Below are 12733 nucleotides of genomic sequence, written 5' to 3'. Positions count from 1 at the left end.
CAGAGCAGGTAGTGTAGCTGTTGTGGTAGCACCCATGTTGGCCAGGGGAGTCTAAAGCTCTAGTGGGATCTGAGTCAAGAGTGTTGAAGGCCTGCCTGCCTGACAGGATAGTATGGGTTGTCCACAGTGATTGAGAAAGATGGTAGCTCTAGGGATCTGGGCGGAGAAGACTGTGTATTTGGCCCTTGTGTCTATGAGGTAAAGGTTAGGCCTATTTGGGCTTCATGCCAAACTTTTTAGTTTGATTGGAAGGAGCCGAGGTGGGACTAGGTATGTGAGCACTGTCACCACTGTGTTTAGATTTGCAGAAGTGAAGAACAGGGGGAGAAGAGGTGGGGCCAGGGCCCAAGCACTGTGGGATCCCTCCAGAAGGAAATTCTAAAGGCACTGAAAAAGGTAGGAGGTGCCAAGATGATGCAGGACAATTGCAAAGCCAAGGGAGGTCCTCCTCAGGAGGAGGGACATGACTCAGGTGAGGGATAGCGGGAGTGGAGCTCTTGTGGGATTTAGCCTAGGAGAGCACATTTTTGTCACTCGGAGCAGTTTCATTGCAACATGAGCAACAGTCTAGGATGGCACAGGAGAGGAGTCGTCATGCAGCTATTGTAAGCCTCAGCTCAGAGAGAAGGGGAGACGTTGCCTGATGTGGGGGTAGGTGGGTGGGTGAGCTCCCAAACTGTGGAAACCATTGCCTCCCAGACCGAGGGCAAAGCATGCTCTTTAACTTTGCTTTTTCTGACATGAGCTTACATCACTGTGTGTATAGTTTGTGTGTATGTTTGTGCATGTATTGTCTATTAAAACTTCCGAAGACGATGTGCCCTGTCTGTAGACATTAGAGGAAGGCATGCGTGACAGAAGTTAGCCACAAACTTGACATGCGTCTGGACATGTGGCTCCTGCAGGATGGGCAGGGCAGTAACACTGTGCTATACAGGAAGATGGTGCTGAGTGGTTTCCACTGTGCTGTTTGAATTTCAGTAGATCAGTCACTGTGTTTTTCCTTACCCTTTTCTCTGACTCGCACAGACTTGAAAAGAGTTTGTGTATCTCCTGCAGCTAGGACGAAGGTAGGACTAGTGCCTTGTGGTACAAATAACCTTGTTTGCCTTCCGATTTGACTCCATTTTCCTTTGGGTTTTTGGGCAGGACTCGTTCTTGCGTTGTTAAGGGCTCACCAGTTGCTGAGGAGCAATTCTGGCAACACTTGTTAGATAACAAAACAGCAACAAGTGCTAGTTAAAATAGAAACGATGATCCAGCAACCTGAATTGGTCCTTTTGAGAGGACTTCTTCAGAGTGCAGTCGCTGGAAGGAGCAATCTTTTATATCCAGTTTGCATGTAAATACTTGCTGTCTCGGATTGGTGGTATTGACAACAAAATTTGGAAATAGGGAAGTTAATGGGAGGAGGAGAAATTGAATCTACTGAATTTCCTCCTTGTAGAGAACAGGGTTATGTTGTGCAAAGCTCACTGTAAGCAATGGGGCTCCCACAGCTTTTTCCACTCTCCTGCTTTTTTTTCTGTCTCAGCTCTCTCCTTAGTTGAATCATATCTCATGGAGTCATTTCCTCCCTTTCTGCCGTGACTCACGAGAGTGATGACTTCTCAAAATGTATTTTTCAGCATCTGAGTCAGGTGAAACTCCATGTATCAGTGAAGGCAGGTGAGGAAAGAGAAATGGAGCCTCTCCTTAAAGTATGAATTGTTGTGTCGCTTATGTACTTACTCCACCGAAAAGAGGCCTCTCTGCCTCCCTCTCTCCCTTTTCTGTAGGAGGTTGAAGGGATATTGCTTGTACTTCAATGAGGTTTTGTAGGAAGGTGCTAGATAGCCTTTGGGCACACATGATAGATGCACAATACAGGAGTGGTATTCTGATTAGGTGATGATTCAGTCTAGCCATCAAAGAGCCTGCTTTCTGCTGTTTCTAAGCAAAAATATTAACATGATTAAAGTTAAACTATGTGCAGAGCATTTATTAATAATACACAGTTTCCTTCCTTTTGCATTTCATTTCTAGAATCAAAAATCAAACACAAAGAAACCAAACTTGGTGATGCCTGTTCAGCTTTTGAGAGCCATGGGCTGATGCTGTGCTGTGAGGTAGCAGTGGTCTGGCACTAGCAGGACATTCTCATTTCCCGCATGCATTTCAGAAGAGTACCAGAGTCAGAGGTGTGTGGCACAGGGGGTAATTGCTTCCCAGAATAAGTCATCTGCAAGGAGATGGTTATTTGGATGCTGTCCTTCCCTTTTTGTTCCAGACCATCATATCTGATGTCAGTCTCCTCCTGGGACAGAAAAATTCCAAGTGAGATCTTTGTAATTCCCACCCAGGCCAGCTGGCACTAGAGAATAGCATCTACAGCTGGATCCCAGGGGACTTCTACCCCGAGCTCCACACAGCAGCCTCTGTTAGACATGGACTTGGATCAGCACTAGCTGCCCTTTTCCCCAGTGTCCTCCAGCATCCTTTACCCACGGTGAAGATTTTGCTGCTTCAAGGCTGCCCTCGCAGTCTCCTTTAGGCTCTGTGGTTCCAGCTCCCTTGTATTTCCAAGCATTAGCAGGAGAGAGAGAACAAAGGGTCTTCAATCCCAAAAGTACAGCCATTGTTGTTTGAAATAAAAGTATTGGACATTGCTGAAGGGGTTGACTAACTCTTGGAAGAGATGACATATTTACCCGGCCTACTATGAGGAAGTTCTAGGGATCTCAGAGGGTGAAGAATAAGGAAACAGGTTTGTTCCTGAGTGGGTACAAATTTAAGAGCGTCTTCATGTCCATGCTAATGAACTTGCCCCTGTTAGAGCCAAGAAAAACACTTTTCTTTACCCTTGGGAAAGGAAAGAGGTGGCAGATTTCCAGAAGACTACTAGGGAGTTAATGTCTGTGTGTCATCCCTGCTGTGTTTTCCTTGTGCTGGGAATCACAGTTGGCTGGCTCATGGCTTGACATCATCTGAGACTAGAATTGAATAGGCTGCTTGTTTGCCAGATATATTCTTTTGCCTCTTTTTTTCTTCTATTTGACTTAAGTCTCCTGTCTCTTCTTTCATCTCTCTGTGTTCAGACCCTTCCTTGCCTGAATGTGTGTCCAGAGAGACTTGTGCCACTAGGCTATGTTTCCTTTCAGTTTGTTTAGGAGACCAACCATTTTAATTTTGTCTTCCTGATGTTTTATTTCCTGCTTTCAGCAACTCCAAGTGTCTCCTGCCCCACTGGAGTTTGCTGCTATTGGAGCATTGAGCGAGCCAGGGAAAAGCTGTTGTCAATGGTGCTGTATGGGATGGCTGCCAGCTATGGAGTCCCAAGACTGAAGGATATTTTTCTCACTTCTTTCTTTTCCTCTCCTGGTGTAACCTTTCTAGGATTGTGCAATTCACCAGTAGTGGCTAGACCTTCTCTTCCCTTCCTCTTCAGCCTTGGTGGCAGTTTGGTGAGTGACAGTGAGTTTGAAGATGAGCTGGTTCGCAGTAGAAAGGAAAAGAAGCATCAGAGAGGATATGGGGTGCTAGAAGAAGCATCCCATGTCATCAAATCCAGTCCCTTGTGTTCCCCATGCCACAGGATGGAGATTGTGCCCAGAACACACGCTGATCTCTTCTTCCTTCCACCTCCTACCATCCGTCTTTCCTTTGTCTTCTGCCCTCTGCAGATTGCTGTGTTTGCCATTTCTGTTTTGTACTCTGCCTGCACACAGATTCAGTGGTGGCCTGGGCTGCTCCTCTTTCATGCTGCATTTAGTGTGCCACTTCCATGGATGCCCCAGCTTTGTTTGCTGCTTGTGGCCCCAAAGGTGATTTCCACGGTCCATGCTCCTTTCCTTATCCATACTGGAAATGCTGAACTGTATGGATCAAAGGGAGAGGGCTGCTGGGGTGATGAAAGACTTCAGCAACTGTCAGAGCAAGCAGCTGAGGAGTTGCTAACCTTATTTCTGCTGGGCAAGCTCAACACCTCAGAAAATTCTTCTATTGCCACAACAGCCTCTCTGTAGTATAGGGCAAAAAAAGCCCAAAAACCCCAAATCAAGAGGAGGTCATTGTTCCTGGCGCACCATCTAGTAGCTCTCCTCCCCTCTCCTTCAGGTCTACAAATATCCCAGTGAGAGAAGGGAGTTGTGACTGGAGGGAGGAGCAGGCTGAGAGATGGAAATTTTAGATCCTAGGTTATGTTTTAGGCTTGTTTCTACTTTTTGTACAGTTTTTGTGAAGGCTGCTTTGGATGATGACTCCTTCATCTTTCACATATTTAACCACAGACAATTTGCTTTGCCTCCTGAGAATGGCACATCCCACAGTTTACTGTGTGGGTTATGCCCTAAAGGGAGCTATTTATACACGGTGACCTGCCTAAAGATTGCTGTCTAAACTGATGTTCTTCCCCCATCTCTATAAAGACTCCTCCTTATCCATAAAAAGTGATACAAATACCTGCACGCTCCGACATTATCTAACGTGGGATGCCGGAAGCAGATGTGGAGACAGGAACAGAAAGACTCCAGGCAGCCGAGGCCCTGGCTCTCGGGTACTGCCCATCTCTGTGACCAGTCCTGGCAGCCGGAATCGTCTGAGTCGCTGGCTGACGGTTCCCAGCCATGAAGCTTGGCGGAGGGAGGCAGTGCGGGCGCAAGGCTGGCCAGACTCCCTTTGCCTTGCTGGCTTTTGATAATCTAGATGGCCTATCTGAAGTGTTTGTCCAGGTGTCGAGGTTGGCATGGTTGTGCCTGTTTTTTTTTTTGCAAAGAGCCTTTTTAGTTTTGCATACTGTATACAACTGGCAAAATTTTTTGGCTTAAGGTAAAGTTTGTTACGTTTCCTGTGGATCTCAGCTGTGTGCAGTAAGTAGCAAACATGACTTCTATAAGCCAACCCATAAACTCTTCCTAATTCGTTTGTTTGCGTGCCCTCCTCTATCGCATTTCCAGTGTGTGCTCTTGCATCCTATCCCTCTCCAGTGCTGACTTGGAGAGATGCAGTATATTTGATCTGTAACAGGAACTGTGTGGCCAATTTGGTGGTGTCCCAGTCCTGGCTGTTTTGATCATGGGCCATCATGCTGTAATCCTATCTCTTCTGTATTTTAACCCCAGCTAGATACAGTGGCACTCCTAGATGTTACAAGGTCTGCATAATCATCTGTGCTTGGGAGCAGTGCCCATGTGCAAGCCTAGCAATTAGAAATATCTCCTCATCCTCCTGGAGAGCAGAGATGCTCTCATCTGCTTGCGTGCACAGGTCTTTCTCACCGCTGCAGGATGCTCACCAGGTCCAGCGGTTCTCCAGACTGTATCAGCAGGACCTAAAGACATGATTAGTTTATCTTTTGCATTATTTACTGCACTGCAAGAAGCATTTAGGGACCTGATGAAGATTTCAGGTACCTATGCTAAGCTTTGAGCAGAAATGCAGCAAGGTGGCATTTCATGTCTTGAAGAACTTAGAGTGGGTGAGTGGTGTGGGGGGTGTGTGTATTTTACTTACATGTGTGTGTCTGTGCGCATGTGTGCGTGCACATAGTAGGTTCTGTGTGCCTTGCATAACTCCGTGGCAGTGGGAGAACTAATGCCACTTAGAAACTAAAATTTGATTAATTAAGAGAAAAGTTTGTGGGTCTGATTTATTTTGTAGTTGCTGAGTTTAACTGCATATTTTTGTTGTTATGTATTTACCTCCAGTGTGGCATAAGCATTTGCAGAAAAGGAAGGGTTTGGTAGGGAGGTTCAGTGCTCCTGTTTGCTCAGCGAAGGCATGAGAGATCACAGTATCTTTCACTGAACGCTTTCAGATTTTCCTGTAGGAAGAGTAGGAAAACTTGCACTTGGCATTAGACAGTTTCTTCTGGCAGAAAAACTAGCACAAAGGACAAAACACAGGGGATTTTCTGTGTCTGTTTTTTGTCTTTTTGGGTTTTTTTTTGTTTTTTTTGAAAGCATACCTTCAAGAACATCTGCGTGGGTTTTCTGGGGTGCTTAAGTCTGAGTGAAAATTGCTGTAGGAGGTTGTGACATTCCCATCTTCCTTTGCCTTAGCTCCTGGGGCTGTTGGAAGGGCTGGGAGTTGGTTCATAGATGACTGAGATGAGGTGCACAGATGATTGAGAGAGATGGTTGATCTGGTGATGAGTAAGGTTTGGGTTTTCTTACTGCTTTGAACAAATTTCTCAGTTTTGTCTCCGATTTCCACCCCCACCCTGGGTTTTGTTTTCCTGCTTACTGGTATTTTCTCTTGTTTATCCCTTCTGATGTGAAGGTGTAGTTAGTAGTTTGCAATGCTTTAAGATCCTCTGACAGAAGAGGGGGTGGGAGTTTGGTGCATTATTATGAAGTACTTAACAGGATGGCTTCTCAGGGTGATAGCTGGTCAGCTGGGGCACTTGCAGGAGGTAGCAGCTCAGGCCAGTTGTGCTTTTAGTCCCGGTTGAATGCTCAGTGCATTACTGTTCAGCTGGGACTAGTTCCAAGCTCCATTTATGTCTGGCACAAGCATATATCAAGAGTGCAAAGGGGATTTAATTGGACAGGTTTATCCCTTTAACAATTCCGATAGCCCTGAGATTTTCCTTGCAGGTACTTGGTGAATGGAGTCTTTATCAGCTCTTCTCCTCCCTGATAGGGACAATAAAAGGTTTCATTTGTCTAAAGAAGTGCAAAAATTGGCATGTAACAAAGCATTTCAGCCCTCTTCAGAGAGGCTCCCCCACTCCCTCCTCTATGGGTGGAGGGTGGTCTGACCCCTGTGCTCATCCCTGGCCTGGTGTGGTAGGAAGTAGGTAGTTGGGGCAGGAAAGCTTTTGCCTCCTCCTTCATATTTGGGGTATTGCTGTCCTCTGGTCTTGGAGGCACATGGTCTTTGGGACAGTCAGTGAAGAGTGTCAGCATTCAGGAGGAGCATGAACCTGCCTTAGTAGCAACCTTGGGGTTGCTTTGGATTTCTCTTCTGCTGCTGGAAGTGCAAGTTGCTATTGCTATCTCGCTGCCCTGCCAGCAGAGCTGCCAAAAGCAAGTTTTTCCAGGGACTATCTGGCCAAGTCATCGCTGGTTTTAACTAGAGAGGTCCCAGGACAGGAGAGAGATTCTTCTCAGCTGCAGTCCATCACTAGGTTGGGTTGGTTGGCCGCATGAGCTGCTGCACTTGCAGCAATGGTGGGTTTTCCTGTTGCAGTTCAGTATGGCCCTAGGTTCTACATGACGTGGGAGTTCCTGGGCATGCAAGAAGTCCACAGGCTGTCACATGCTGGTCTGCTGGGTACCAGTTCAGTATGCTGACTATTTGACACATTACCTGTCTTGCCTGGCAGGATAATGGGGGAGGAAAGAGGGAATACACATAGTTAAGCTCAGATGTTGCCTTTAGTTTTGCTTTGTCACTGCATGCACATGCTGCGATGGACAGGAGAGTGGCTTCCCTCCACAGCACTCTTGTGTTCGTGGAGGAGGCACCACAACTGACACCAACCTTGCATATGCTAAAGTACAAAACATTTAAAGGTATAATCTCTTTGCTTGGTTAATTAATAGTGACAAATCCATCCCACTTTCTGCTTCTTTGCTAATTGCCAGTTGGTGGCTTTTGTTTTAATTCTATTTTTAATTCACTCCTAATCCAATCATGGCTGGCCATCTCCATTTATTTATTTATTTGTGTGTGTGTGTGTGTGTGTGTGTGTGTGTGTCTTCTGCCTCACAATTGTTGCGCTGGACCTGCTCCAGTAATCCAATTTGAATCCAATCTCCCAGGTCTGGAATTCTAATTTACAGATTGCAGAGGGGAGCTGAACAATGCCCACACACCAGGATGGTAGTTTATTGTCTAATCTAATCAGGGACAATCAGATGTTTGTAACAAGTCTATCAAAACTGTATTGGGCCAGTTTGCAGAGCAATGTTACCAGCTTTCTTAATAGCACTAACGCGATTTAGAGCTTCCTGCACTTTCATGCAGATTATGTTGAACGTTTCCCTTTCTTCTCCCATGAATGCTTGGCAGCAGCCCAGCCCTATTTGCTTTACAACTTTGTAAGCTGCTTGGTGCACTCTGCAACTGCGGAGATTTGTGAGGGCGCAGGGACTCCTGCTGTCGTGGCCTCTGGCACCTCGGCACGCTGGCGGGTGGCCTGCAGGGGTGGGAGGTTGGGAGGGCTCCCGAGACAAGCCCTCCCCAGCCGGTGCTGGTGAACCCAGGCAGGGTGCAGTCTCAGCCATGCAAATGCATCCCAAGTTGCAGATGAGGGGGGTGAAAAGCAATGATCCTTACCTGGTAAAACAGTCAGTAAGTCTCCAGAACAGGTTGCTAGCCCTGTATGGGCACTGTGAGCCTTTAGGCTGTTAGGGCTTGACTGGCTGTTGGCAAAGAATGAGCGAAGAAGCTTTTGTCCTATTTTGCCCTTGGCAGATAAAGACTATTGCTCCCCTTCTGGGTATTCACTTTTTTAAGCAATCTGGACTTTGTGGTCAGTTACAATTCGTTCTTTGTTTTTTCTGTGGATCCCCTCCCAGTGCCTGGACCAAAAGAGGAGACAAAACCAGGTTCTTCAGTGGACTAAGGTCTCCTAGCACAGCTGTCCCATCCAGGGCAAGCAGTTACGTTGTTTCCTTAAATTTCCTGTGCAAATAAACTCCATCTCCTGACTCTCTTCCCAAAAATCATCCCTCCTCTTCATTACCCTGGCAGGTAGCTGTTAGCCAGGAGGTGAACTTCCACTTGCTATCATGCTTGAGGTCTGTATTGGTTAGCTCAGCATGTGATGCCTTTGCCCAGGGTTTTATTTTAGGCTTATGGATTTCTTTGCAGCCCCTAAAGGCTCTTTCCCAAGGCAGGGGTGTTGAAGCGTGCCCCTGATCACTACCTTGTATTTAGTGCTGAGCTGTCGCGATCTCACATCGTGCAGCAGTGCTGGGAGCCTCCCCTGTCTCTCAGGGCTTTTAGAAACCCCCTGAGCAAAGCTTGCCCTCGCGCCTGCTGTCTGAGCACTGTGAGGCTGGTTTGCGTGCAAAGAGCTGTTTCTGCAGCTAGGAGGGAGACTAGAAGCTCTCTGTGATGGGAACTGACCTTTCATTGCAGTTGTAAGTGCTGTACATGCCTTGTCTTTCCGCACTCTGCAAGCCATACAACCAGCTTCCTACTGTTCGAGGCGGTGAGACAGAGGCCTGGAGGTGCAGACCTCTGTGTTAACCCCACGTTCAGCACAGCGAGACACCGCGTCCCAGGCTGGAGCGTCCGGGAGCTGCTGCAGTGCAGTCGCCCCTCAGCAGGCACTTCACACCACCGCTTGCTTGGAAATGGTGTCACCTCCCAAGTGAAGGACTCAGGGTCCCCAGAGATCTCTAAGTCAAAGTGAATAGAGAGGTGGATTGTGTCTGAAGGGCATTTTAATTTCCTTTCTAAGGCTCTGTATAGGGTATTTGACAGCAGTTTGCGTGTTGGTGTTTCTGGGTTTCTCCTGGTTCCTCCAGCACAGGGAGAAGCACCCTAATGGAGGTGAAGGTAACCAGCACCATTAGTGTTTAAGCAATTATAGCTCTAGGCTGTCTTAAAGGTTGGATATGTCAGCTTGGTCCTTAGTTCTCATGTTCCTGAGACCTGCTAGGACTGGCTCATTCCGTGCACTAAAGGGATGGGTTTGGGGATGGTTGGTGTGGGCATCTGTGTGTATTAGTGCCAATTAATGCATTAACTTTTACATAAAAAATTAATGTCTATACAATTACAATAATATGGGAATTATTGCAAGTTATTGGAATTCAGCATTCTTGGTAACTCACTGCAACCCAAGTGCAGAATAAATGGATATTAGTGCACCGTGGTTTGAATTTAGCAGAGCTGGGGAGCAGCCTGCGTGCTTGTGAACCTGGGGCTGGCATAGCAAAGGGGACTGGCAGGCTGGGGTGAGAGGAGCGCAGCTGCTGGCCGGGACCACAGCGTGCGTGCTCCAAATGGAGGTTTTCCAGCAAAGATGCGTGGCATGCTGGATTGCAGCCTTAGCTAGCAAGTGTGAACATAAGGAAAAACTTCTTCAGTGTGAGGGTGACAGAGCACTGGCACAGGTTGCCCAGAGAGGCTGTGGCATCTCCATCCTTGGAGATGCTCAAAAGCCACCTGGATAGGGTCCTGGTCAACCTGCTCTAGATGACCCTGTTTGAGTAGGTGGGTTGGACTAGATGATCTCTAGAGGTCCCTGCTGACCTCAGCTGTCCTGGGACGGTGTGATCTTGCTCTGTGAGCCTGGCAACGAGCAAGAGCCACTTCGTGGGCTGAGCTCTAACTGGCCAGGGGAAAGCTGGGTAGGCCGGAGCAGAGGAGAGGCCGCAGGGAAGCCCACAGAGCTGGCCAGTGCCAGGAGATGGAGGTTGACAAAGCGTGCTCAGTGTGCGGGAGTTGGTTGATCTGCTCTGCCAGGGCACCGGGCTTGGCTCCAGGTAGCGACCTGCCTGGGAGTGACAAGCACCGGAGTCTGGGACATGGGCAGGAAAAAAATAGCATCTTTAGGTTCACCTGCCATAGCCTCTCACTGCAGGTAAAGGAACATGAGGAGGACATCCTCCATAAAAGAGGACAAGTAAAACTTACTGGTTTATTGTGTCAATGTCCATTTTATATATATACACATATAGAGAGAGAGTGGGGTCTCTGAGGGAACTGGTGCTAGAGAAGGGAATTGTCACTTAATCCTTTGTGAGTCAACTTTTGAACACTGTTGAGAAGAAACATTTGGAGCAATAGCAGATTAAAGGAAACCATTTTACTGAAAAAAAAAGTGTTTCTCTGAATTTCCTTGATTAGTTTTGGCATGTGAAAATGCTTTTTCCTTGGTAGTTTGGGAGCTGGAGTTGCTTCTGCTCCCAGGCCTGTGGCTACCTGGGTAGTCTGTGCACTGTGCATGGTGGAGAGGATGAGGGGAGGATCTTTGTTTCCCCAGGGTGCCCTGTAGTTTTATAGGGAAGATGTACCTCTAGGTATATGGATCAAGTCTCTGACCCTGGGAATTCAGGCCCCCGCTCTCTGTGCTGCCATGCCTCCTTGGAGAGCTCTCTGAAGCCCGTGGGGAAGAAGAGGCTCCCACCAATGTATTGTCTTGTTTCTTCTCATGTTTTCTTCCCCCCGCTAAGTGCTTGAAATGCACCATTTGGGATGGAAAGCTTTTGTATTGAATGGGGCTAACTGGTCTGGGAAGAACTACTGAATCATTTTGAATTCAGGCTGAATGAGCATTTTTTTAAGGGCTTTATCCCATAGTTGAACAAAAATCAATTTTTGTGTAGCTCTGTTTATGGACAAGTAGCAAAGTTAAAGACTCTAATGATTGAGGGGGTGGAGGCTTGGTCCTGCAGGTTAATGGACTTGCATGAGGCTTTTGTGCCTTCAAAGCTCTCCAAATCCTGCCTTGTTTTCCCAGAGAAAGTGAATTTGGCAAGTCTCGTTTCTGCAGCCCACAAAACACAAATCAGTTTTGGCACAGATCATCTCGGGAGGTCTCTGCACAAAAGTCCTGTGACTTGAATAGCAGGGATAGCTGCAGGTTAAGAGCAGGAGGCAATCTCAAGCCTGCATGAAGATGGCTCGCACAATAAGCGCTTAGCTTGGCTCTGGACAAATACTGCTGCGCTACATTATATGTAAACTGGCACGCTGCCTTGTCCTGTATATCTTCTAGTATGTCTAAAGGGACGGTCTAGCGGGGACTCTGCTTTCCGTTCCATGTATCTCTGCTTCGCGGACGCGGCGGCTCTAAAGACGTGAGCCCGAGACGCATCAGCATGCAGCCCTACCCCCTAGCACCGAGCTGTTGTATCTCCCCAGAGCAGCTGATGCCCATTAAGTGTTTGAGTGACACTGCAACAATGTGTAAAATATCTATGATAGGTATCTAGCAAATCTTAATAAAAAAAAAAAGCGACAAGAATGTAAATTGCGCATACGATTGTGATAAAGAGCCACAGATAACGTTAAAGAGATGGTATCAATTTAATGCAAGTTTAGTGCCAAACTCTGTGATCTGCTCTTTAAAGAGCAGTTGTTGTTAGCCAGTGGAATTTCAGCACAAGGCAGAAAGTATTTAAATTGTCTAAGCCCTGCAAACGCTCCCGAAAGCCAGAATCCTGAATCAAGAAGCTGTCTACTTGCTGGGGATTAATGAAAACCTTTCCTGCTGCTACAATAAAAATAACATCCCTTAAAAAAATAAAGTGCCCCTGCCTAGTGGCCTTTAGGTCCCTTAAAATGTAATTAAAAAGCAGCTTAATACAGCCTTGTTATGAGAAATCTGTGTCAGCATGCAGACTCGCATGTTCTGAAGTGGAAGCGGGATTACGCAGATGGGAGCAAAATTATTTAACCACGTGCTCGCCTCGCTGGTGGTACTTGGAGAGCAGCCAGCCGACCTGGGAGGTGGGGAGTTGGAATGGGGTTAGCTGGATGAGAGCTCGCCGCGCAGGCGGCTCTATGGGCACGGATCTAGGCTGCAGCAGTGTCTGCAAGCGGATTTGAGTAAATCGATAACCCAGCCTAGATGCTGCGATTTAGTATCATCTCTGCTCGCCCGTGCCGGCAAGAGTCACCATTTTCTGGGCTAAGGTGTCTGCCTTGCATCGCTCTCTTCTGTCCCTCCTATACTGTCTCAAATATGCTATATCCCTAAAGGTAGCAAAGGAGCCCGGCAGTAAGGATTGTTGCAAGCACCCTTACAAGTTTGATGACAGGGGTAACTCCGGTTTTCTCAGCACAGTGC

The 12733-nt window shown here is 47.2% G+C and overlaps 1 protein-coding gene across 2 annotated transcripts in view; it reads left to right on the top strand.

The window, feature by feature from the left end:
• The window catches only part of CACNA2D2 (calcium voltage-gated channel auxiliary subunit alpha2delta 2), a 273384-nt gene that overhangs the window by 90137 nt on the left and 170514 nt on the right, over positions 1 to 12733 (top strand). The gene's annotated exons all lie outside the window — the stretch shown is intronic.

This window comes from Apteryx mantelli, chromosome 12, assembly GCF_036417845.1.
Source record: "Apteryx mantelli isolate bAptMan1 chromosome 12, bAptMan1.hap1, whole genome shotgun sequence".
NCBI lineage: Eukaryota > Metazoa > Chordata > Aves > Apterygiformes > Apterygidae > Apteryx > Apteryx mantelli.
This window is presented reverse-complemented; position numbering and strand designations above follow the sequence as displayed.